Source organism: Stylophora pistillata, chromosome 5, assembly GCF_964205215.1.
Source record: "Stylophora pistillata chromosome 5, jaStyPist1.2, whole genome shotgun sequence".
Classification (NCBI taxonomy): domain Eukaryota; kingdom Metazoa; phylum Cnidaria; class Anthozoa; order Scleractinia; family Pocilloporidae; genus Stylophora; species Stylophora pistillata.
In genome coordinates this window covers 28,210,541-28,234,263 of record NC_142523.1, presented here as the reverse complement: position 1 = coordinate 28,234,263, position 23,723 = coordinate 28,210,541, and the positions used below count along the sequence as shown (strand labels likewise).

The following is a 23,723-nucleotide window of genomic DNA, read 5'->3' as shown; positions in this document are numbered from 1 at the left end:
CGAATAGACGAGATTTCAACCAACACAGGTTTCCTGCCATTTTTTCTGGGAATAAAGGTTAATGATAAGTATGCTAAAATGATTAACAACAGTTGACTATTTGTTGTTTTCTTTCTTTCATTTCACCTCATGCTCAACAGACTGTAAGTACCTATTTATTGTGCTACGTATGTTTACCTAGTCCTTAACTGATTTAATTGGTTGAGATCAAAGTACTCGTATTTCAAATAAGCCTTTGGTTGTATTTGCATAGAATGCATTTACTTTCGAGGGCTGAATAATATCGATCGAGACGGCTTAGAAGCTACGGGAACAATAAGAAATATGTAGCCGCATTTTACTTAAGGGTTGGTCCATTTTGTTTTTAAAACCTAATTTCTCTTTTATAAACGACTTGTAACATTTTTTTTTAATTTTTGAAAAGTCTGTCCATAACTTCCTTCGCTATTCACTGTTTGGAAAAACTATGTGCGTAATATCTCGTAATTCTCTGATGATTCAGGTTGTTTTCTTTTTTTAAATACACTCGCTCTACTTCACTTAATCAGAGAAAGACTTAGAAGGTCTGAATGTAATCTATAACTTAAAATCAAGAGAACACAAGTTTAAATTGTCTTGTTAAGATTAAAAACAGTCGAAGAAATATCCTTCTATTAATCGTCAACTGTGAACGTGTAAGTTCTTGGAAATCTACTGTCAACCATTAAAGTCAGTTTAAATAGCTGCGAACCGTCAAAAATACTCCAATACTCTCCATCCATTGAGAACGTTTTTGAATTAAAGAGACCAAGAGATTTTCCCGTTAACAACCTCTTGTAGATAATCAAAGCCCCTCTTTAAGAAGAAAACGCCAACTTTCTTGGATTATGACATAGTGAATATATTGTATGCATCGTCTGATTGGTCAATTCAGTTTTCAAGCGCATGTTTCACCAGGTTGTAGAGGTTGGATTTGATCTGTTTATGTCATAAAAGCAAGGAACGATCAAATAACTTGAACCATTCTAACGAGGATTTTGATGGCCTTGTTTTAGCAATCCAACCAAGCATGAAAAACCTTCAAGACTCGGACATTCTATTTCGTTTTCTGTTAGTCGAGGAATTTCTTCTCAGCTCGCGATATAATGACGTTAATTACGGTGCTTGGCATGCTTACAAACCTTTATTTGGTTCTTCCGATGCACAGAGTGCCATTTCTTCAAAATATGAATTTTCCTTATTAAAATGAAAAGCCATAATTTGTTTCGCTTCAAATTCGATGAATCTTGGCCTGAAAAGCGGTTCTCGAACAACACACCGCGAGAGAGAAAACCATTTAATAGCGATTGTGTCGTGCGTCGGCTTTCTTTATGGGCTTTTGATTTATTTTTCACAGTAACTTGTATGTATATGTGCACGATCCTTCGCAGTAAAGCACTATTTAAGCAATAGTGAAAATCAGACCTGAAAAAATTTCAGGCCTGTACGGGATTCGAACCACTGAACCATACAAGTAACTTGTATGTTTGAAATCATGAATGTATTCTGAACCTCAAATGTTAACAAACATTTTTTTCCTGAAATTAATCCAACAAGGATATGATGTGATTCCTTGGATTTTTGGTAAACCTTAGCTCAGCTCCTTGTTTTGTACTCTGATAGAGCACGCTCTTTCAACTAATTACAGCGCGCGTTATAACTAAAATTTATTAGAAGGCGTCACAAAACCTCTCGGGATGTTGGGAGAACACTCACAAAGCTTTTTAATCACCTGCCTTCAGCTCGTGTTCTCCCAACATTTTTTGTGGCTCTAAAGCCCGAAAAATGTGTTTTAGTGCTTAATGAAAAGAAATGTCGAATCTTGTTGAGAACTCCGAATGCTAGGATTCGAGAAAGTGTTGAAATGTTACAAGAGAAAGTGAAATTTCGAATTTTTTTGAATAATGAAAACCAACGAATAAGATACATACATACATACGTTATTTAACCACTCCCTCATAGGGCTTTTTTTCGGGGCCATTCTTACAACACCACTCACCCATCCCACCCCAGGGAAGGACATCCACCACACAGTGATCTCGCGCGTGTGAAAATAACGTCTCCTAGGCCTACCCCTAACCCTGCAGGAGACTGGGGTCTACGGTTTATTCGTCCTTATCCGAGAAGACCAGAATATCTATCCATTTCTTAATATTATAGAAAGGTAGCAAATTCTCCTCAGTTATTTTAAGACCATGAGTATTGGACCGGCCGGGGCACGAACCCTCGACCTCCCGCACAATACAATCCCGGCGCTCTAACCAATTGAGCTAACCGGGGGCCGGTTAGCAAAAATTGAATGAAAAGGTGAATGCCTTTCGTTGCATTCGAAAGCATTGAAAGTTAGAGATCAAACTTGGCGGAAAATATACTTTGAACGGTCCCTGCAGTCTCGCGACAGAAATCGACTTCCTATAACTCATCTTTGCCGGGTCTTATGCTGGTGACAAAACTCGAACAGCTACATCATAAATAGAATAAAGAGCTCTGTTTCTACCCTATGGAACCCTATGATAATTCTGCATGTAGATTTTCCTTGTTGAAGCTTTGACGTCGTTTCCTTTCAAATCGCACCTCACTTCAAGTGAACTTGTGAAACATGTACAAATGATGGCAGCTACGAAATATCGAAGAGTATTGTTCGCAATACTCGTAATTTTTTACGGAATTGGGTTTGTGAAAGATATATTCTACTTTATGATAACGTCATGTTACAAGAACACATAGCCTTTTTTCCAGGTTATCAATAAGAAAAATTGAAGTGCCCTTTACACCATATTTAAACCTGCAAACCATTCCGCAGCTTGATACTCCTTCCTGGCTTCCTTATTGAGAGAAAAGGTGTAATGATTTCCACGTTAATATTATAACGTGTGAGTGCAAAGATGAAGTGTTATATTCTTTTTTCTTTCGTCCCAATGGAGGGTAGCAGAGTAACTTATCAGTGTTAAAGTACCTAAGTAGTATGTTACATCTAGTTCCATACTTGGTCTTGCTGAGATCTCAATCCACGAAAATCTATGTGTAATACTTGCGTCGAGTTTTCTGCATAGATTTCAATTTTATTTATAGCATATTTTACTTCACCAACTTTCCGTTCGTTTCTTTGCTTGTGACATGTTTGGTCAAGCTAAAGAATGTTGTAGGACGTACATTGCATGGAATTTTTTGTAATTGGATCTTTAAAGACAAGTCTTATATCACAATTTAATGTTGCTGTATTAAATCATTCTAAATTGCATTTTGGAATGTTCTGCACATTTAATTAGCCAGGCAGGCCTTAATTCACTTGAGTTCCGTAAATGGTTAACTCCTCGTTACTAAGACCTCTCTAAACATTAATTTTAATTTTTCCCAGTTATCTCGAAACACTCTTGACCTTCTAGTCGTCGAAAGAAAATACAATTCTCAATGCGGGCACTCTAATTCTTTAGAAATTCGTAGGCAATATACAGACGCTAGGAATAGTTAGGTTACCCTTGAGTTCGATTTCATCAACACTATTTGCTTAGCGAAGGCCTACGTGTAGCTGTATCCCCCTCCTCCTCCCCGGAAGAAAGGGAACGTCTACGAAAACTTGACACGCATCGTGTTTATGACGTCGCTCTTTTGCTTAAAACAGTGCGATGATTTCCTATTGGCTAGCCATTTTGTCGATTCTTTCAAAAATTCTGATTAGTTAGAATTGGTAGTTTTATTCTCTATTAATGAACAAGATGATCAACAGAATGTCTTAGTGGTCACCTCGAGGGACAATAATGATCTACGGCGAAGTTTTAAGGCAAGTCTGCGTGACCCTCGGGAATAGAGAAACTTCAGGAAGAAACTCTTCACTATAATTACTGTGCAGCCGTTTCTGGAAGAAATTCTTCACTCTGATTATTATGCCGTCGTTAAAGCTCATATGGCTGAAGACCAGGTGCTACCCCAATGGACTTGGGATAAAATATTTGCCTGCTTTCAACAGTCGGTCTCGTTGGGAGCGGTTCTGCAAGGCTAATAGAGCTATCCAACTCTTTTTAGACGACGGTGTCCTCTTCTCTGTATCCCTATAGCATTGTATATACTGAAACACGGACACTGAATTGCGAATTTACTCAAAATAATGGAAAACGAGATCATTCGAATTCTGTTGTTTACTTCGATTATTTTTTGCGCAAGAACGTGCCACTACGCGGAAAATACCATCAGTCTATCAGGTTACAAAATCTTCCATAGATTAGAGTGACCTCATATAACACGATTCTCGTCAAACTTATCAGTGTTAAAGTACCTGGGTAATGTGTTACATTTACTTCCATACTTGGTCCTGCTGAGATCTTAATCCATGAAAGTTTATGTTTAATACTTGCATCGTATCTTCTGCGTAAATTTCAGTTTTATGTATAGCTTGTTTGACTTAACCGACTTTCCGTTCGTTTCTTTGCTAGTGACACGTTTGGTCTAGCTAAAGAATGTTGCAGGACCTACAATGCTTGGAATTCTTTGTAACTGTGTCTTTAAATATAGGTTTTATTTCACAATTGAATGTTGCTATATTAAATCGTTTTGCTATGTTATGATTAATAGCAGAGTAATAATGATTAAGAAATAATTATCCAAACTTGTACTGAATTGTTACAAGTTTGAATTGTACAGAGTCCCAGTCAATTACACTATAGGCGGCTTTATTGAAACATTAGATCGAACTTCTAAGATGCGGGAATCCAAGTAACTCTGACAATAGATTGTGTAGTTCTAAATTGAACACTAGAAAAAAAAAAATACATAAAATTCCCTACGTAAACATTTAGATAGAGCGGTAGTTAGAAAAAATATATATTAGTTTTTTAGCTTTTGCATTTAAATACTAACAATATGTTATTCTTTCATTATCATTTCTCTCAATTTTCCAAAATGAACTCAATCTCTAGGCTGTAAGTAGCCACCATTTTATCTTTTTTAAACATTTCGTAGACATTATAGTGTATGTACATGGCAAAATATATTGAAGTGCTTTGAAAGCTTGAAACACTAATTTTGCTTCTTCCGCTTCTTTTATTCCCTTAATGTTACCGGATATGTCAGGGGGTAAGTGGTTTTATGTTAACTATCAAAACGAGTTTTTATCGAGAACACTTTTCACTCAGGCGCTTCGTAATGGGGTCGATTAATTCACACATCTCACTGTCAAACATCTAAGAAAAAGCAGGAGTTCAATTTTTTCATATTTAGGGTTAAAAACTATTGGAAAAGGAAAACACATGAAAAGATTGAATATTTCACCGCTAGTTTGCTGATTTGAGGTCACGTGACCTGATTTGACCTTAAAAACTAAGGAAAATACGTTACGCTAGTAGTACAGGTTTTTGAAGTATTTTTTTTTTGGATTAAACTGAACCATTCTAAATTACGCTTTGCAATATTATACACATTTAATTAGCAGTTGACTTCCGCAACTGAGAGGTTAGCTCGTTATTACTAAGACCTCCCTAAACATTAATTTTAATTTTTCCCAGTTATCCCGATACACTCTCGACCTTCTAGTCATCAAAGGAAAATACAATTGTCAATGCGAGCACTCTAATTCCTTAGAAATTCGTGGGCACTATACAGACGCTAGGAATAGTTAGATTACCCTTGAGATATATTTCATCAACACTATTTGCTTAGCGAAGGCTTACGTGTAGCTGTACCCCCCTCCTTCTCCCCGGAAGAGAGGGAACGTCTACGAAAGCCTGACATGCATCGTGTTTATGACGTCACTCTTTTGCATGAAACAGTGCGATGATTTTCCATTGGCTAACTGTTTTGTCGATTCTTTCATTAATTCTAATTAGTTAGATTTGATGGTTTTACTTTCTATTAATGAACAAGATGGTTGACAGAGTGTTTTAATGGTCACCTCTACGGACAACAATGTGACCCTCGGGAATAGAGAAATTTCAAGAAGAACGGCAGAAAGCCATTGTTATGTTTTTTTGTGAGGTAAAGATGTCTCTGTTTCGTTGCCAACTAGCTATGGAAAATCTTTTATATATCAGGCCGCCCCAGTAGTCGCCACATCTTCTCCGGAAGAAATTCTTCACTATAACTATTGTGCCGTCGTTAAAGCTCAAATGGAAGACAAAAAGCACTACCTCAATGGACTTGGGGTAAAAGACTTGTCTGCCTTCAACACTCGGTGTCGTTGGGGACGGTGTTGCAAGGCTAATAGAGCTGTCCAACTTTTTTCAGACGACCGTGTCAGTGACTGCTATTGTAAGCAGAGACGTTGTGAACGTTGAAATCGTTTCGAAAGTGCGATGCTAATTGAACATCGTCTTTTTCTTACTCTATACCAAACATCGCTCATAATCCTTTTCTCTGTATCCCTATAGCATTGTATATACTGAAACACGGGCACTGAATTGCGAATTTACCCAAAATAATTGAAAAGGAATTCATTTGAATTCTGTTGTTTACTTCGATTATTTTTTGCGCAAGAACGTGCCACCACGCGGAAAAGATCACCAGTCTATCAAGTTACAAGATTTTTCATAGATTAGAGTGACGTCACATAGCACGATTCTTGTCAGCTTTTTAAAGACGTTTTCTCCCTTCCCTTTCTCTTTTTGGATGAGGGGGGGGGTATGGCTGCATGTATGCTATGCATCTAGTTTCAAAAGAAACTTTCTCTTCTTATATGAAAGCAATAATATGAACAATGATCTTAAGCAAAAGTTAGCGTCGCTAACATATTTGCTTTGATCTTTTTCTTTCCTTGAAATCTGCGTTGGAATACAGAAAGTAAGTAGATACAGTATCTCTCCTTTTTACCTAATTTTGAGTTTGAGAAGCCCAGCCACACGCATTCTCCTATAAGCAGCACAGACTGTCTCCAGGCCTGTGGGAGAAGGACAGGTTTGGGTTGTAGAGATGTTTTGGTTGATCTTTACCTTAATTCCTTCTACGAACTGAAGTCAATCATCAATATTTGTTTGACTGAAATGTCTTTCAGCCTTTCCCGTTCGTCTGTGATCACGAGAGGCTTGAGATATTTTAGTGGCAGTTTTCTGTTCTTCACAAAGATCATTTCGTTACCACCTCAGTCTTATTCATAATTGTTTCAATGAGTTGTAATAAATGCCATGCCTTTCTTGTTTTTTTGTTTTTTGTTTGGTTGCGTGGATGTAAAGTTAGCTAAACGCGACGGCTCGCCACCTTTTTCATTTCTCTCGAAGTAGATTGTAGTCTCAGCACCTAACACGATTTTCTCTCTTTTCCTCGTAATTAGAATATATTAATCAGAGTGAATTCTGCTGTAGTTTGTTTGTTTGCTTTTTATTCCTGTACAACTATGTATTTGACATAGTGTCAGAATACATTCGAAGTCGAGTTGAGTTCCAGTCTTTGAATATTTGTTTATCTTACCGCTATTATTGATTTGAATATCTCAACGTGCAGTCATTTTTCTCTTTTTAAATTTCGGATGGGTGGCATAGTAAAATTCGTCTAAGAAGATTTCACTCCCCCTTTTCCTCGTAATTAGAATACATTAGTAGGGATTCTGTTTTTAGTTTATTCTTTTAATCTGTTCATTCTTCCTTTTCTCCCTGCGTTCCACCATGTATTTGATGGACGCATCAGGATGTAAGTGCCAACTTTCTTTACTTTGATTTTGGCATAGTGTTAGTAAAAATTCCAAGTCAAGTTCACGTCAATTCTTTAGATGATTTGTACATGTTACTTTTATTATTGATTTTGTGTATCTTTTTTTCTCTTCTACTTCTTGGAGTGGGTGGCACAGTTATATTCATCCAAAGTGATAGTATCCGTCTGTCATTCGTCATTTGAAAATATTCGCAAAATGAACGGTAGAGGGGAAGCTCGTTATGATATGAAATTATTCTTCTGTTTAATCGCTTGATTGATTTATCGTTTTGTCGTTTTATTCTTGTGAAACAATATATATGATGGAATGATTAAGAATTCAATGATTGGCAGAGTGTCAATTGAAATTCGATGTCAAAGTGAGGTCCGTTGTTTGGATGAAATACATCCTTAATTACATGGCTAGCGATTGATTAAGATCGAGGGCTTCAGGCCTGTGGTAAACTGGCTATCGAGGCGGACAGGCTGGGTAAATCTTTTGATCCCATTAAAACCATCCCATGGATGGTTTTAATTATCTATGACTTTAAGGAGGCTCGAAAGGGTTTTTTTGACCGAGCGGAGATTAGATTCCAAGATACATGCAAGCAAACTACTCGTGAGAGAATTAAGCGATAGCGCGCGCGTTCTCATCCGCGGAAATAAAACCCTGTTTTCTGCTAAGTTTAAAGCTCGTGACGCTCTAAACGACGACAGAGCCCTTCGAAAATTTACTTTCACTGGTCCTCTGCAAATCAATGAACAAGTGGTGACCCATGGTGAATGTGTATCGGCGGATGAGGCCTTCAATGAGGCTATCTTCTTAGAGCGACGTATTAAGACACCATGCAGACGTTTGATGGAAAGCTTAATCTTTTCTCAAGTATTGTCCAGAAGCTGGCAGATGCTGGTCTTTCTTATCGTAAACTACAATCTCTGTACAAGAAATTCAACACCAATGGCCTGTATGGTATACTTGCATTGGCGCCAACAGCAGCATTCACTTGTCGCCATAAATCGAATTCCGCAGGAGTGACCTCAAACAAGAGAATTCTCTCCGAAACACTTTCACATTTCCTACACTCGTAACGGGAAGCAGTCTGACACTCAATTGATAATTTTTTTCAAGAATGTGTAAAATCACAAAAGAGGTCAAGTCCATTTTCAGAACGAGCGCTTTTTCTAACGGGTTGCCTTTCCCTTCCCTGAAGACATCGTTTGATCACGCGGACGCGGACTCGTCCTCTCAAACATGAGTCGTTGAGTCAGCGGTATCAATTAAAACGCATGACCGACGGTAAAGTGTGACCTAACATTACGAAAGCCGGAAATAAAGCTTGCTAAGTTGATGAGCTAGTATCTCGAAAATTAGCGTGGTGACCTATCTGGCTCTGATTTTCTGAGTACAAATTATTTTCGCCATTACGCATTCCTGAAAAAAATAAAGATAAAAAGTTATTTAGTGAAATTTTTTTACATTTTTAAAACAGCATTTTCCTAAATAAATCAAGTTCTACCTGATAGATTTTTTTTTATATCACATGTACAGATAGAGAATGTGATGTTGTTTAAGAAATTTGAAAAAAAAGGTAACCGACTTGGTTTCTGAGAAATCTTTAAAAAACTGAGTTTTAGAAGGTATTTTAGCCCTACTATGTTGCCATGGCAACAGATGATGTCTGACAAACCTCCTTAAAAGATTGCCCTAAAATAGTGCTATGCATATGTCAAGTTATTATCCTGATGATAAGTTTGACAGTCTTGATATCTCTTACTGATTGGCACTTGCCGTTAATCGTGGAAAACCCTTTGGAGCCTCCTCAAAGTAACTTTTTTTATGGCAAGGTAATTCCAGCGCTTTTGGCGACAAACACGAATACGTTCTTTGATAAAAGGTTGCCATATGCGTCTTTAAGTTAAGGTGGCTCGTACCGGTTTTCATCTTTTTGATGGTTGTAACTTAGAAAGAATACAACAGAAAGACTGACCAAGGCCAGTTGAACACTTTTACGGGGTTGAATTACATAATCATTGGTTATCCAAAAGTAAGTGTCATTTCGTCACTAGCAGTTTCCATGGCAACGCTTTCACAGGCTTATTCAGACGCATTTTTTAGCTTGTGGCCTAAATAGTTCGAAAACTAACCCGGTGACCCCCTGATTTTTTTCAGTGATTGCTTTTGGCACTTGAAAAGGAAAATGCAGAGAGATTTTTAAAAAATTCTACGCAGCGGAATTTCAGAAAATCTACAAAAAGGGCAGTTTTCACACATCACAAATTTCCTTCCGTAGAATTTTCTATTTTTTTTTCTGATAATTCCTTTCGACGCTATTGTCATATTGGAACAATAAAAAGAAGGGGTCACCTGACTTTTTTTCATGCAATAGCTTTCGTGAGTTTAGCAATTTCCACGCGCGTTCTCGCGCATTTAAAGATCGACATTTGGTCATGATCTGTTTTACCTGCCGCTGACAATTGCGTGTGCTCGCGCGAGCACCTACGATCTGATGTTTACAGACGTTTACTGCTAAGAAAATCATTAAACAGCCGTCAAAGACAGCCTCCCGAGCTCATCTTAAAAATCCTACACATGACTTCTGGCTATATCATATTATTTTCCTTGAAGTTTCAAAGTCCTCTTCGACCTCAGGTAGATTATCCTTCACTGAGTTCTTCTTTATTCGCCGTCGCAAGATTTTATATCGGTTGAATATTTCTTTTAAATGTGAAGTGAAGCAACCTTTACTTCTCCGAAAATCGTCTTCGTTATCTTAGTTTCTATCTCCTGCATTCACAGTGGCCGCTCAACACATCAAATACAAGCTCTTAGGTAAACTTCTCACAAAAGTAGAAAAAATTCCACGCGCCGCCATCTTTGTTTTGAATTTTCATCTTTTGATCTCGCGCTTCTTTAGCACATTTCTCAAACGCGCGTCACGCAAGAGTGACCTGTTCCCCTCGCGAGGAAACTGGCACGAGCCACCTTAAGTCGATCTGATTTTGATTGTTCGGTCAAGATTACACCATGTTAGCTTTTTCGGTTTGGGTATACACATGGGTTTTTTCATAGACTACTCGATTTATGAAAAATAAAAATGATTAAAAAACGGATAAATAGAAAAAAGAGAACTGAAAACTACACATAATGTATTTTATAATACAGTTTAGACCTTAAATACCAAAGATCGAAGGTTTCTTATGGTTGTTTTTCGCAGTGTTCTTGTCCAGCTTCGTGGAAACAAATGATTTTGAGCGTTATTTTGAACTAATAGCACCGCCTCTCAGAAAATCGATGTCAGCGATTATATTATAGCTCACTAAACACACTTACTTCCAAACCTGCGTGTAGTTATAGGTTTGTCGAACTTGTGCGGCTTATAATCGGAATTAAATTTAAAAATGAAATGATAAAACAAGAGGCTGGGTTGGGATGCGCTGCGTAAATTGATCGGTGATCATCTCTGAGTTGTTTATTTAGTCGATCTCTGACTTAACTTCACACAAACGGTTACACGTGTTCGTAAGTGTTTTTATCGTTTTCCATAATTATCACGTTTTAGATACGGGGTACAAAAAATGTAAAAATGGCGGGCTACTCGGTCGGCCTGGGTCGAGCTGCACTTAAGCCTGCCTTGTCTGTCTTAGGGTTTTGTTCTAAGAACGCGGCTGTTATGAAGTAATGCGTAGTTGTCGATCTGTGCTATCTGATTACGTATGCCTTGAAGTTTTTGTGCTCATGGATTCCAAAAATAGGGAAGAAAATCAAAATATAGGTGACCCTCGTAGGCTATATCACTCTTCAAGGAGCCATTTCACATTCTATCAGAACATGGTGACTAAGAAAAAAAAATTGCGCCCTATCTCTTTCTTTATTTTTCGTCGTTGTTCGAACTCGTCGAGGAAAATCCTAACATGTTTCAAATTTATCAACCAAAGCCTGTGCTAGCCCTGTTACTCCTTAAGAAAATACTTTCCGCTTTAGTGCCTCTTGTCAATCAGATCGTGCTTCCTCATTGCTACTTCACTCTTATCTTGAAATATTGTCACCCACTATCACTGTGATGTCTTTTTTAAGTGTCTTACATATATTCGGAAGTAACGCGGAACTAGCATTTCATACACTATCTAGAAAGGTTTGATCTGCGCATCCTGCTAACTTTGAAGAACAACGTTATTTATTCAATAAGAGAGCATTTTAACATTTCAATCATTGACAAATGCTCTAAAGAGCCGCTAAATTTGTCATTCAGAACACCCTGTTGTATGAAATAAAAGTCTGACTAAGAATACAATTTTTAATAAACGGAGAGGTTCTTCAGCTATTCCTTATAAGTTATTGTTACAATCTTTTATTGTTATCATTTTTTACATATTTTTTTTATTGTTTCCGCTATAGTTAATATGATTATTTGTAACAATTTGAATCTTTGTTGAGTGACAATTACTCTCTATATTCTGGAATCATCCTTCTCTTACGTAACAGGGTATTAAAGTATGTGGGATGCGGCAGCAGTAGCTATATGCAGCCTTAACTGCCTATTTTTATATCATGCTCAAATTTACTTACGTTACTTTCTCTTTTCTCTTTTACCTGATTCATTTGGGCCTTATAACAAATTAGCTGGTAAGTAACATTAATTATATCTCTATTGAATTTGCGTTTGTCTCTTCTTAGTGGCTATATTCCTTAAAATTGGAAAACCTCCTTTTGTCATCCTGTAATGAAAAAGTCAGAACTTGACTTTGTTGATTAGGAGATCCTTCCTGTCCCTAATGCTGCGTTTATTTCTAAGGGAGTAGCATCTAAGACGAAAAGGTTTCTCATCGGAGTGAATGCTCCGTTTAGATGATAAATTATTGTTTTTCTCCCGATGTAGTCAATGTGTCTTCTATCTGTTCGTAAATTGATCCGTTATAGGGATGGTAATATTTAAATCTCTAGGCTCAAGATTTCCGTGATCTGACTTGGTGATAGTGCCATACCATGGGAAATGCTAGAATCGTTATCCAGTTTCTGTAAAGCTGCTTGTATAGCTGCCTCAATTAAAACGTTTGTTAACAGTGACTAGACGACACAAGGCGCTTTGATCTCGTTGTCTTGGATTGTTTCGCCGCTGAAGTTAAATACAAAGCGGGCTGAGTTGGTCACTGTAAATTCGAGCTATCCAAAAATATAACAGTAGGAGAAAAGTAAGACAGCGAACCACCGTTATCATTTATTTTCAAAATTTATCAATTGCGTTTGTAAGATTCCACCCAATCACAGCTTAAAAAAAAGAGCGGTTCATGGGATAACTCGAGTCTAGTCGACCTCGATCTCAAGATTGGAGAAAATTAAAACTCGCACTATGCGGCCGAAACATGGCGATGAACATGCAAAGGGACTATATTGTGAGACGGTTATATTTGATATAGAAAGCTTAAAATTTTTCCTACTGAGACAGGTTTTGTCTTAAGAATATTAACATTTACCACTATCAAAATGATAATTTCTTTTGTCTTTTACCATATTTATCAAAGGATGATAAAAATAAAACAGTTGATGAAATTTGAAACCGGCGGTCTAAGTAGTCTGAGGCTTCTGAGAAATGAAGTTGTTCCATCCATCGAATTTTTTTTTATGACAGCATTTTTTAACCACTTTTTTCGCTCTCTGCCTCAAATATGCACCATTTCATAGATCCCGAAAGACTCGTTGGGAATTGTACTCAACTCAGAGCCACTTGAAAATTGCAGCTATATTCTGAAAGAAGATTGGCTGAGTTCAGTGCGCCCTGAGCAATTAATAATTGAGTTAAATTCGCATGTATAATGCCCGAAATCCATTAAGAAGATCTTTATACCGCTTCAATTTCACTAGTTGGACTTTGCTTTTTCTTTCAATTTTTACTGGAATCATGTTCTAATTTACTTACTTTTTTGCTATTTCTTTTTCCTTTCTCTTTCATCTGATTCATTTGGGTCATACGACAAATTAGCTTGTAAGTAACATTAATTATGTTTCTGTTGCATTTGAAATCCTTTCTAAGAATAATTTGTCTCGATTTTGTAGATCTCGAAAAAAGAGTAATGACCAATGGAACTTTGCAATAAAATTGAAAAGTAGTGCTCTATGCTTTAACGGATCGAAACTCTTCTCTATTTTTTTTTTTTTTTTACTGATATCTGTGCTATATTAGTTTATTTTCAATCGTTGTTCCAGTTCGTTATTTTCCACCTTTTGTTTTTTGTTTCCTTTTTATTTGATGGAAGGTACTTCTCAATTGCCGTCGTACACCTTGCGATACAAAACAAATAAACAATGAATAAAGGCTGATAGTTTCGACGGAAACTGTTTGGGGCTGCGTCGGTGGGACTAACGAAATAATTTCGATATATCAAAACAGTTGAAATGGTAAACTGGCCACCGTAACTATTAAAAAAGCTGACGTTTCGAGCGTTACCCTTCGTCGGAGCGAATGACGAAGGGCTAACTTAAAAGAAGTAGAAAATCATCCATGTAGAACAGTTTCCTTTTTTTTTATTATTTGCCTTTTTCACTTAAAGTTCTTGTCTGCACCTGATTACTCTGGTACATTTACTTTCTTCTTTTCTTGTTTTCCTCATTTTCCTTTTAACCTGGCACATTGGACCGCAAATTTGACAAATCAGCCTGTAAGTAACATTTACGTTCCTTAATAGTTATTAGTTACGATGATGGTATCTATTGGATTTGAATTATTTGAAGCAAGTTGATTATCAACAAGTGAAATACGTGCAGAACCTGTCTTCCTTTCCGTACCTGATAATTGAGTTTTATTTATGAATTGTAGTTGGTGTGCTAATGTGTTTTCTGTCTCTCTAAAATTCCTAATCCTCGCGAAAAATAATTGTTGTGAAGGCGAAACTTTCTAACCAGTTCAGATCTTTTGTTTAGCAAGCTGGCATTGCGATTGCTTATGTTTCTTTAAACAAATTGACATTGATTTAGCGTAGCCTGGACTTTTATTGAAGACGATATTCATCCCCATAGTAGTTAAATTGTTGTGGAATCTCGAAGCGCAGCTGAGTGAGTCCACAATAAATATCGACATCACTTAAAAGATTATTAGTGTGCGTGCCTCGTTGACTTGAGTAGCGTTGTCTGTACTCATATCGACAATGGCGAATTGGCCGATCAGATTGCGGCATTATTGCCAACTGTGGTAAAAAGCTTCTTATCGTGACCAGTAATAGAAAGCGCAATTCCAACCGAACAGGATTTTCCTTATTGAATTAATTAAGTTAAACTTTAAGCGCACAATTCTACTTGCGTAGAAAACTCTCCAATCTGGTGATCACCGAGTATGTGGAGTATGTGAAACTTGAGTTATCTAAAGTCGATGTTTTTTCTCAGCGTATCTATCAGAGCGCCTTAGGACAAGTGAAACAACCTACGCAGAGTATATTCAACCACTTAAAAGAAGTAGAAAATCATCCATGTAGAACAGTTTCCTTTTTTTTTATTATTTCCCTTTTTCACTTAAAGTTCTTGTCTGCACCTGATTACTCTGGTACATTTACTTTCTTCTTTTCTTGTTTTCCTCATTTTCCTTTTAACCTGGCACATTGGACCGCAAATTTGACAAATCAGCCTGTAAGTAACATTTACGTTCCTTAATAGTTATTAGTTACGATGATGGTATCTATTGGATTTGAATTATTTGAAGCACGTTGATTATCAACAAGTGAAATACGCGCAGAACCTGTCTTCCTTTCCGTACCTGATAATTGAGTTTTATTTATGAATTGTAGTTGGTGTGCTAATGTGTTTTCTCTCTCTCTAAAAATCCTAATCCTCGCGAAAAATAATTGTTGTGAAGGCGACACTTTCTAACCAGTTCAGATCTTTTGTTTAGCAAGCTGGCATTGCGATTGCTTATGTTTCTTTAAACAAACTGACATTGATTTAGCGTAGCCTGGACTTTTATTGAAGACGATATTCATCCCCATAGTAGTTAAATTGTTGTGGAATCTCGAAGCGCAGCTGAGTGAGTCCACAATAAATATCGACATCACTTAAAAGATTATTAGTGTGCGTGCCACGTTGACTTGAGTAGCGTTGTCTGTACTCATATCGACAATGGCGAATTGGCCGATCAGATTGCGGCATTATTGCCAACTGTGGTAAAAAGCTTCTTATCGTGACCAGTAATAGAAAGCGCAATTCCAACCGAACAGGATTTTCCTTATTGAATTAATTAAGTTAAACTTTAAGCGCACAATTCTACTTGCGTAGAAAACTCTCCAATCTGGTGATCACCGAGTATGTGGAGTATGTGAAACTTGAGTTATCTAAAGTCGATGTTTTTTCTCAGCGTATCTATCAGAGCGCCTTAGGACAAGTGAAACAACCTACGCAGAGTATATTCAACCACTTAAAAGAAGTAGAAAATCATCCATGTAGAACAGTTTCCTTTTTTGTTAGTATTTGCCTTTTTCACTTTAAGTTCTTGTCTGCACCTGATTACTCTAGTACATTTACTTTCTTCTATTCTTGTTTTCCTCATTTTCCTTTTAACCTGGCACATTGGACCGCAAATTTGACAAATCAGCCTGTAAGTAACATTTACGTTCCTTAATAGTTATTAGTTACGATGATGGTATCTATTGGATTTGAATTATTTGAAGCACGTTGATTATCAACAAGTGAAATACGCGCAGAACCTGTCTTCCTTTCCGTACCTGATAATTGAGTTTTATTTATGAATTGTAGTTGGTGTGCTAATGTGTTTTCTCTCTCTCTAAAAATCCTAATCCTCGCGAAAAATAATTGTTGTGAAGGCGAAACTTTCTAACCAGTTCAGATCTTTTGTTTAGCAAGCTGGCATTGCGATTGCTTATGTTTCATTAAACAAATTGACATTGATTTAGCGTAGCCTGGACTTTTATTGAAGACGATATTCATCCCCATAGTAGTTAAAATGTTGTGGAATCTCGAAGCGCAGCTGAGTGAGTCCACAATAAATATCGACATCACTTAAAAGATTATTAGTGTGCGTGCCACGTTGACTTGAGTAGCGTTGTCTGTACTCATATCGACAATGGCGAATTGGCCGATCAGATTGCGACATTATTGCCAACTGTGGTAAAAAGCTCCTTATCGTGACCAGTAATAGAAAGCGCAATTCCAACCGAACAGGATTTTCCTTATTGAATTAATTAAATTAATTTTTAAGCGCACAATTCTACTTGCGTAGAAAACTCTCCAATCTGGTGATCAACGAGTATGTGAAACTTGAGTTATCTAAAGTCGATGTTTTTTCTCAGCGTATCTATCAGAGCGCCTTAGGACAAGTGAAACAACCTACGCAGAGTATATTCAACCACCTAAAGAAGTAGAAAATCATCCATGTAGAACAGTTGCCTTTTTTGTTAGTATTTGCCTTTTTCACTTTAAGTTCTTGTCTGCACCTGATTACTCTGGTACATTTACTTTCTTCTTTTCTTGTTTTCCTCATTTTCCTTTTAACCTGGCACATTGGACCGCAAATTTGACAAATCAGGGAGTAAGTAACATTTACGTTCCTTAATAGTTATTAGTTACGATGATGGTATCTATTGGATTTGAATTATATGAAGCAAGTTGATTATCAACAAGTGAAATACGCGCAGAACCTGTCATCCTTTCCATAACTGATAATTGAGTTTTATTTATGAATTGTAGTTGGTGTGCTAATGTGCCTTCTCTCTCTGTAAAATTCCTAATCGTAATAAAAATAATTGTTCTCAAGGCGACATTTGGAGCGATTGCAGAATACCCTTCCACTCACGCTTGTTATAAGTGGACTGCTCCCGTGGTCCGCAGTCCCGTTGTCGTTGAATGAAATTTGTTAAAGGGCAAGGAGTAGGATGAACTGCCACCGCGGTCCCCAGTCCCGTAGTCGATGAATGAAATGTGTTCAGATGGGCAAGGAGTACGATAAACTGCCACCGCGGTACGCATTCTTGTTGTCTTTGAGTGAAATTTGTTAAAGGGCAAGGAGTAGGATGAAATGCCACCGCGGTCCGCAGTCCCAGAGTCGATGAATAAAATTTGCGCAGAAAAATATAAACAAAAGGATACTAAATTGATGCCACGAAATTAGCCCGAATTGTTAAAGCCTTTTTAAAAGGATAATAGCCTATCCGCCCAAAAGTCGCAAGTTATTCCATCAATAGCCTTTTTACTCTCATCGGACAAAGGCGGAATGCGTGCGAGCGGCTCTCGGAAATGCATTTTGTGAGCCCTCGTGGTAAAAATGCCAGCGACTACCCCCATTTAAGAAAGGCAAACTCTCTTCCGTTGTCATTGTGAAGTTTTAATGGAGTTCCGCAGTCCCGTAGTCTATGAAAGAAATTTGTCTAACTCTTCTAAGATGCTTAAACGTAATGATTATTTTTAGCTGAGGGAAAACCAAAACCCTAAAAAGAAGATAAAACCCTAACACTGGATGAAATAATGGATTTGAACAAATTTGGCTCTAGGTCAAATGTGAGACAAATCTGACTTTACATTTTTGTCCTGGTCGCAAAGACTTCAAATGGGTGACAAATATGTTATCGTATTTGTCCGTGATAAATGCAAGACAAATATTGTTTAAATATGAAGCCATATTTCATTCAAGGACAAATATTAGACAAAACAGACAAATGTGTTCAACATCATACGAACCCTATTTTACCCCACGGAGACGTTTTTTTTCACTCGCGTCCCCCGTTGGGTGATCTATTCAGTTCCCCTACTTTGTATCTCTAAGGAGATCACTAAGATTTGGGCATTTTTTGTCTGGATCAAAAGTGTGATTTTTATTAAAACAAACTAAATATTGGTAGAGGCTCGTACAAGGAATTGCGTGACTTGACCGGTGCAAGCCATACAGTTGCCTGAACTGACTGTTAACTTCTGCGGTACTGTTCGTATTTTATTAGTAAAAACCCAAGCCAATGTCTTCCATTAGCCTGTCGAAAAGAAGAGAAATGTCATTGTGTTAAAAGTAAATAAAAAAGATAGAACAAGGGATAGGGACAGGGCTAAATCTGCACTGAGGTATTCCTCATGATCCTCAAAACTATCGTAGGATTCCAAGCAGTGTACTTCAGAATCTCTCTCGACGTCGCTAGCGCTATTGTCACTTTCAGAGGCAATTTCGAGATGTCTCGATCGGGTACCTCGACTGAAAAAGTCATCACAGTGACTGCAGTAATAACTCTTTTTCCCTCCTTTTCGAATTGAGAAAAGATATCGAGCTAACAAATGACGAGAACTGACGAGCATTACAGTCACATTTGCCGCTGCACTCCGGTCCGCAAAAAAAATATGCAAATTTTCGGAAGTGCATGCGCAGGTAATCCCTAAAGGCCCTCGCGCGACGCTTTGTGTAATTCGAATTCTTGGACATTAACATAATCGGCGGGATTTCGAACGTCACTTCAAATTTAAAGCGTCTTTCGTCCAAGTGTCACGTCTTCGTTGAAGCAAGCCTTTAACCAAAAGTTACTCCGCAGTTTTGTAATATGTCTCACAGAAACAGATCGAGCAATGCAGGGATTGATTTTGACGAGCTTTCCGAGTCACCGCTAACGTCTGGGCACTTTCACCGTCGAACGGTAAGCTTTTACGTGTATTAATTAAACGTGGGTCAGTAAGACAGGTCAGCAATTCACTCGTTTTGTTCTTTAAATATTTAGACAACTCCAGGGACAACTGCAGTCGTTCCTCGAGCGCAAGACCGTCCGCGGATTTCCATCGAGAGATCTCGATCTGAAAATCATATCCGTCGTGATTTGCAGCTTGACAGTAATGGTGATTCAGAAGAGACCTCGCCAGTTTATCAGCCAGTCGCCTCCACTCTCTTGCCTCCAATTGTGCTATCTTCCTCCTCATCGAGGAGCCGATCAACTCCAGCCACCACGTCACTGTCTCATGTAAACGCTAGAGCGAGTTGTTCCGACCACGAAGGGCAGTTTGACGCACTTCAGTGAAAACTTGTTCTTACAGCAAAAAATTGACAACTTACAAGGCCAACAGTCAGCACCCGCAGTGGCAGAAAAAAAGGAAAAGTGAAAACCTTCCACGAGATATGGTGGTGAGTACAGTATTTTGGTTATTTGAACTTTGAGACGTCACGGTGTTGATAACAGCTTGTTGATAACAGCTTGTTGATAACACTTTGTTGCTGATTTCATGCACATAGCCATCATAACAATAGACGGTCATTTTGTTTTTAAAGGATGAAATTTATTGTTGAGTTATTGTACTATGTAGATTTAAAGGAGCTATGTCATGATATTTTAAGCCATTTTGCTGATGTACAAAAGTTACTTTCAAATTTAGTTTTCTAAGTTAGAAAAACACCAAAGAGGTAACAATAAACCAAAAAGGAACAAGGATGGTCAAGATTGGGCAAGATTGAGAATGGCAGACTTGAAAAACTTGGCCAAATTTTTAAGATGCGCTGTCTGTGATGTAAGCTGGGTTTTTTGTACATGTATGTTGGGAAAGTTCCAGAAGCTCTGGGATTTCGCTGTTTCGTGATCGTCCCAGATTTTGCCAATTTATGTTTTCATATGTTGGGAATGATTGCAGAAATCTGGCCCCCATCAGGTAAATAGAAGCACTCCCGATTTATCCCCGACCATCTCAGATGATCAGGGATATGTATGATTTTGTGTTTTCATAAAGCCCTGGTGAAATGGTGCATGATAGTCGAACTGTCATAGGTAAGTTGGGAGAATGAGGAATGCTGTGGGAATATGAGCCATTGGCCAGTGTTTAGCAAGTTTTTTGGTTCTTTCAAACTTCTACCGAACAATATATGTCTTGAGTGTTTCTATTAATTTGAGTTACAGAATACATCAACCCAAGTACTTAAAAGCTGAACATCATTTTGCTTTTCAGTTTTAATGATCACACCAACCTTGAGGTTACCCAAGCAATCGAAAGAGGTGTCAGAGCAACATCAGCTTTCAAAGAGGCTGATCCTGTTATATTAGAGTGTAAGTATAGATTAATTTTCTATAATTATGACTATAATATTTGGTGGCTTAATAGCTGGCACATTGGACTGTGGATCAGACATTTGGGTTTGAGCATTGGCCTGGACCAGTGTGTTGTATTGTGTGTTCTTGGGCAAGACACTTTACTTCCATAGTTCCTCTCTAGCCTTTAACTTAAACCAGCTGTGACCGAGGCAGGTTCTGATGTTGTTATTTGAACAAAGAGACAGACTTATAGCCACAATAAAATTTATTTATACGGGAAAGTACAAAAGAAATAATACTGATAAAAAGCAAGGGTGATTGCAAGCAAATCCTCAGTAAAATAGGTCACTAACTTGAGGTTACATGTACTGGAGTTACTTTTTTTGTGACCAAAGGTTCTGAGCTTGTAAGTGCTGGTCTTGACACTCTGAACTACTGTGTTAAACTAACGAACTGTACTTCTTTTATAAGGAATCGAACAATAGCAGGAAATCCTCTAAAATTTTGGAAGTAAGGTGTGATCATTCTAAAGGAAATTTAGCTGCAAATCCTGTGTTTAGGATGATTTGGTTATCATAGGAAATAGTTAGGTGTGATGGTGCGACTTAAAGGAAATTTATGATGCAAATCCTGTGTGTATGGTAATTTGATTATCATAGGAAATAGTTTTTGAAGATGTAATTCTAAAATTATAACAAAAATATTGCAATGTCATGCACAATTGTGAGCCTGGTCACACAGCTATTCTGCTAAGTTTATCCATTGATGATATGATTGACTAAGAATGTGAAAATTAAGGTGTTTGCATTAATTTGTATGTACTTTGGTCACTTTTGAAGATTCTTTTGTTGGGTCCATTTATCCAATATCAAACAAGGAAAATGAGTGCAACATTCAGACATTTTTAGTAATACTATTTTTCAGAGGTGTTTTTATTTTATTCTGGACAATGATCAAGATTTGTGATATAATTTTTGAATTGCTTTTGTCACAGGTGCCTTAAAGATTTACTTTAAAACCCTCAAGGCCAAAATCAGTGGAGTTTTTAACCCACATGAGGAATGAGGGATTGCCCCAAGTGGCAAACAAGCAGGATGAAAGAGTAATAAACTCTAGGAGGAATCAAAGGGGTCACAACGTGAGTGAATGATGGTGTACCTATCCTAAACAGAAATGACTAAAAACTTTTATCACGTGACCAATTATTTTTTTCTTTTGACCAGATGTGTTGTCACTTGCATCAGTTTCAAAACTTTAGTGTCAACAGCACTATAAGGAAAGTAATTAGCTATTGTGGTGATTGTTGTAAAAAAAATTTGAATTTTATAGCTTGATAGTTAATTTTGTAGCCAAAAATAAAGCCTCAGATGCTTACAGTCAAACTGGGTATTCTTTTTATTGCAAACTTGCAAACTTTTGCCTCGTCATTGGTAATTGATTGACAGCTTGAGTCGAGCAAGTTTCAACCTGTACAAGTAAGTTGCAACTTTTGCTATCAAATTTGCTCAAGCAAGTTTCCAAGTTCCCGTTTTCATTTTGCGGTATAAAACAAGGTAATACCAGCTCTGTTTCAAAGAAACAGAGTAAATTCAGTTAGCCATCGCCTGCCTGTTTATCAAGAGACTGCGAGAAATAAGTGACGGACTTAGTTAAATTAGCAAAACCAGGAATTGTGCTTCAAAATTAAAAGTGTAAGCCATAACCTTGAAGGACAGATATGAATTTTATGGAAAATTCACAGTTTGGCAATTTGGAGCTAAGCCTGTCACTAATTCATCGCAGTCTGTTGATTAACAGCAAATATTAGGCAATATCATTCTGTTTATTTGAAACTTAGTTTGTCTTACCTGACTTTATATGGCAAAATGAAAACCAGGGCTTGAGAACTTACTCAGCAAATTCAAATTGAAAGACTCAACCTGCTCACATAGGTTGCAGCTTGCTCGACTCAGACTGTCATCAAATACCAATGTTGAGGTAGAAATTTGCAAGGTTGCCATCAAAAGAACATCTGGTTAACATTTGACTAGATAGAAATTTATAGTCAAACTGGTTGCCTCCTGATGGGAACTCTAGAATATTGCATTGTGATGCGAAAATATTGATTGACAGCTTGCTGAATGCAACTTGCAACTTTCACTTCAAATTTGCTAGAATAGTTTGTGAATTATTTTCAAGTTCCATTTTCCCATATAAAACAAGCTAATTGCTGATCTGTTTCTAAGAAACAAAATAAAATTGCTCAATTTTTGCCTGTTTATCAACGTAACAGACTGCAAGAATATAGCATTCAATTTGCCTTTGTCAGGAAATCACACTTCAAAAGTAGTCATGTGAAATATGACTTTTTTAGTTAAATTCCTATGAAGTGAGTCTGTTGCTAATTTCATGCAGCAAACTTTCAATCAATACTGGAACATTGCAACACAACGCTGATGAGTACCTGTTAAAAAAAATTACCAGCAGTTTGACAGTAATTTGTAGGATTAGCTGTGTTGGTGATGTGATCAAAGACTAATTGGTATGTTGCGATGATGTTGGGTCTTTTAATGCCTCATAAAAAGAGAACCTACTGTATTGAAACTGATAGGGCAGGCAGTACCTGAGTAGGAGTTTTTTGGAAGTAACTCCTCTTTATGAATTATAACACACTAAGTACAGTTCATGTGAAAATGTTTTATCGAGATTGTCCTGCTGGCAGGAGTGTTGTAAAGACTTAAAATCAATGATGTTATATTTTAAACTTTCCTTGTAGCTTTTCCCCATTATTGAGGTTATATTCTGTATCACATATATGGTATATATATAAGTGTACAGGGGCTGATTAAATACATTTATTTATTAAATGCTAATTTCCTTTAACAGAAATGGTTTTGTTTGTACATAAAGGAGAAATGTTAGATAAATTTTCCATTTACTATACATTTATGTGTGTTGATTTTAGTCAGAAGTGTGGGTGTGAGATGACTGGATGTGAGAGGATTGAATTAATCAAAGTAAATGCGATTTCCATTTTAAACTGCCACTGAAACAATGAAATTTCTGATGTTTTATTGAATGCAGTGTATTATTGGGTACTTGCAACCCTAATACTGAAATAACATGTGGAAAAA

At 37.2% G+C, this 23,723-nt stretch overlaps 1 pseudogene across 1 annotated transcript; it reads left to right on the top strand.

The window, feature by feature from the left end:
- Positions 1-19,143: 19,143 nt before the first annotated feature.
- On the top strand, positions 19,144-23,532 carry LOC148731244 (uncharacterized; annotated as a pseudogene). The gene is made up of 4 exons (XR_016001985.1): positions 19,144-19,236; positions 19,648-19,715; positions 20,528-20,625; positions 21,605-23,532. The product of XR_016001985.1 is annotated as an uncharacterized LOC148731244 (transcript).
- Positions 23,533-23,723: the final 191 nt, after the last annotated feature.